The sequence below is a fragment of the Phaseolus vulgaris genome, chromosome 9 (assembly GCF_000499845.2).
Source record: "Phaseolus vulgaris cultivar G19833 chromosome 9, P. vulgaris v2.0, whole genome shotgun sequence".
NCBI lineage: Eukaryota > Viridiplantae > Streptophyta > Magnoliopsida > Fabales > Fabaceae > Phaseolus > Phaseolus vulgaris.
In genome coordinates this window covers 1,958,705-1,962,841 of record NC_023751.2, presented here as the reverse complement: position 1 = coordinate 1,962,841, position 4,137 = coordinate 1,958,705, and positions in this window count along the sequence as shown.

Genomic DNA, 4,137 nt, shown 5'->3' with positions numbered 1-4,137 from the left:
AAGCAAATTAATAATATATTTCATCATTGATGTATAAGTCTATGTTTCTTGCGTGAAGTTTTGGGCTAATCAGTTTAGAAATAATTTGTGTGAATGGTATATAACTTAAACATACTCAGTGTTTTATGATTTCAGAATCAATCCTCTCAAAGTAAAACTGTAATTGTTATAGAAACAATAACGCGTCTGTCAAAGATATAAAATAATACGTACACGCTTAAAACATTACTCGAGATAGGCATATACGATGATCAATCTATAAAATATATAAACCTATACAATGGTTAGCTAGGTAAATTTTAATACAATTACTATTAAAAAAAGTGAATTTTACCTCTAACTAAACCATTCTCTTACACTAAAACTATTTATGATACAATTTTAAATTTAACTCAATTTTATAAAATTACTGTTGGGTTATGGGTCTGGACCAATCCTTTATTAAGTGTGAAGGAGGGCGATCTAAATGTAGCGGGTGTAGTCCAATCTAACGATCGAGTACAGTTTGAAGTCAGCAGTAGCCTTATCTACCTGCGCATAAGGCTGGGGGCATGTTGGGTTATGGGTCTGGGCCGATCCATCATCACTAAGGCAGAAATTCAATCTACATGAATAATACAATGGAAATACAGGGGATTTGGATTAATTAGCATTAATCAGACAGTAAAGAAAGAATCATAACGACAGACACGAGGTTAAGATTGACTCCATGTATATTAGGTAAAACCTCACAGATAAACAAATCTCAATTTAAGTTAAGAGCCCACTTGTTCTTGACTACCTTAAATATTCTGGTTTAGACCGCCATGTCTAGAACACTACTTTATAAGGTCAAATTTATATTCACTGTTATAATCTTTAATCGAGCTATATTTTTAATAATTTCTAAAATATATTATCCATGTTATTTGTTGATTGATATATATAATATATATTAATCTAGCTAAGAAGACCTAGTTAACCATTTTATAGGTTTGCGTATTTTAACTAACAATGGAATTTTAATTTTTTAATCATATTTATTATAGTTAAAATATTAATTAGTAGAAATAAAAATATTTTTAATAAACCCATATTTTTTTATAATTTATTTATACTTTTAATCACGTTATGTTACAATTTTGAACTTTTAAATTTAATTATTAGACAGATTTTAATATGTTTCAAAATAATTACATCTTACTAAGTTTATTTAAAGAGATTACTCTTTCACAGAGTGACAAAATCAATGATACAATCTTACTAAAACAGAAGCTCGTATTTAATGTTCGACTAAAAGAAAACAACCATATAAAAAAATTATTAACCATTTTAAAAACAAAGTGTGTTTTCTTTATTTTTGTATAACTTAGTTAATATATTATTTTAAAATAAAATAAAAGAGGTCGCTCTCATTTCATAAAAAACATATGGGTAAATGAGGGAAGGATGAAGCATTAAAATCCGCGAACAGGGGAAACAAAAAAGAACTTGTGTTGTGCAATTAATACAGGGAAGTTTGTTTGGTCCCATTGTTGGCTCTTTCTTATCTCTGTTTTACTGTTGGCACCAATTTAAGACAAGTCTTTTTCCTTCACCTACCACACTTCCCACATTCCAACAATCAACAACATTGAATATACAAGTGCCAATGTAATGTGTGTTTTGCCATTTCTGTCTTAATTGTTTCTAACACTATATTTCCCCCCACACAATCTTAATGCATTTCCTCAATTTCATTTCATGTCTCTAATTTAAATAAAGAGAGCATGGATATTAATAATATATCTCTTTAATTAGTTTTTAATTTTGTTTTCATCAACTCTGTTTACATACTTTTAACTAAGATCATGTGCATTTATATAACATTGATATATAACTACATACGTTTGAAAACTTCAAACTCCATCAACGTCAGTATAGATTCTTACTTCCTTCCTTGAACTCATTTAGAAAAAATAAATTCATAGGTTATTAATATATATATATATATAAATAAATAAATAAATAAATAAATGAGATTTCTCTCTTTAACCGTTCTTAATTATTTTTCTATTTTATCCTTATATTAATATTTGATTTGATTTTATTATTATAGACACTGCGTCATTTTTTATTTATTCTAAAATTTTGGTATACATAGAATGACAGTTTTGAATTTAAAGAGAGGTGGAGGGGTGATTTTTTTAGATATTTCGGTCATTTTCTGTTTTTAAAATATTTGTTAAATAACTAATTATTTTTATAATAAATTGAAAACTGTTTAAAAAAATTAATATACTGTCATTAAGTAAAAAAAAAGTTATCAAAGTTTAAAGTTTAAATATGGAGTGTTTGTTAAAATTGAAACAAAACAATTTATTAAATTGAAACAGTTTATTAGATGTTAAAACATCCTATGATGTAAAATAATTTTTTTTCATATCTCTTAAGTATAGTTTTTATTTAATTTTTAATATTAAACATAACTATATATAAATGATAAAAATAAAAAAACGGATGAAAAACGCAATAGCGTTTGTGTTTCCAGTAGTATATATAATATATATAAATTCAATAGCATTTCACATTAGTATCTAAAATACAAGAAATGAAATCAATGACCTACAACACATCATAGTTAAGTCTCAAAAATAACAAACAACTATTTAAACTGAAATTTATTAAATTTAAGATTAAACTTAATTTATATGTGTTTCAAGTCCATGACATTATTAAGGTCAAACACTATATTTCAAAAATATTGTCGGTTTTGGTATTATTCGTTTGAAAGTTCAAAACTCATCATTTTTCTAAGTTATGTGAGACTATTATATGTATCTAGACAAGTCCCGATAGTTGAAGTAATTATTAGAGTCAATCACTACATTTGAAATATAACATTTTGCTTTGAAAATTTTAAAATGTTAAGAAAATAATGTGTATTTAAATTACATTAACCTTGGTTTCTAAGTAATATATGAGACTATTAGGTATATCGAAACACAATATAATAACTAACTACAATTTATTTTTCCAAACTATCTACATATATTAATATTTAATTTTTTATAATAAATCTCAAACAAAATTTAATGTTATAAACAAAATTGTTGAAACAAAATACAAAGCATCAATTAAACAAACATATACTTTGAACATGAATTAAGTGGAATAAGTTCACTTAAAAAATAAAATAGTTATCTTTCATCTAACTCTTCCTTAATTAGTGTAATTTAATCGACATAATCCAGGACTAGAAATTAAAATATTTGTAATAAATTCAACCTAATGTGTATCATTTCTTAATTTTTATTAGTGCCAAAGATATAATTTAGTCCCTATAATTTAAAACAATTTAAAAGTTTTATTCGTACATACTAAAATAATTTAGTTTCTAAAAAATTAAACAATTCAATATATTCGATCGATCTTAGAGGCTAAATCACAACTTTAAACAATTTAAAATTTTACTCTCTCACGACTAACACAATTTAGTTCATAATTTTAAGTGTTTTAAAAAAATGTAAAATTCTACTTTATTTATGAAATCTCTCCAAATTTTAAATATCCACAATGCCTGTTGTTGAAATTCCCAAAATAAATTATGCATTAAAGCTATAACAACAAAATAAAGATAAAGAGCAAGTGGCCCTTTGTCATTTTTTTTTCTGTCTGATGTCAAATCATGTATGTTTATTACAACCATATCTAAAACATTAATTAGATGTTGTTACGCATAAACCATGCTATTTGTTTTAAAAAAGTCGTACAAACAAAGTTACATGAGCGATGTTTGTATATTTAAAGTCAAACAAACACAACGATACATTAATAAATGAATTAAATAACAGTTGTTTATAATTAAAATTTAATAATGAAATTATGTAACACATCTCATATATTTATTGATTTTTTATTTAAATTAAAACAATATTTTAAATATGGATATGTTGGGCTAGTTTGTTACAAATTAAAGAAAGTGATTCTTGTGTAAAATAGTATTGTAATTATTTAAAAAAAAAAGCTTCGTGTTTGTTTACAATTATAAAAAAATCACTTTTTTTTATACAAATAGTTGATAATTATACGAAGGTAACAAAATAAATTCCATCAATTTTTTATTTTATTTTCCAACTTATCATTATTTTGAAAAATAAAAAAGTGTGAAACTGTAAA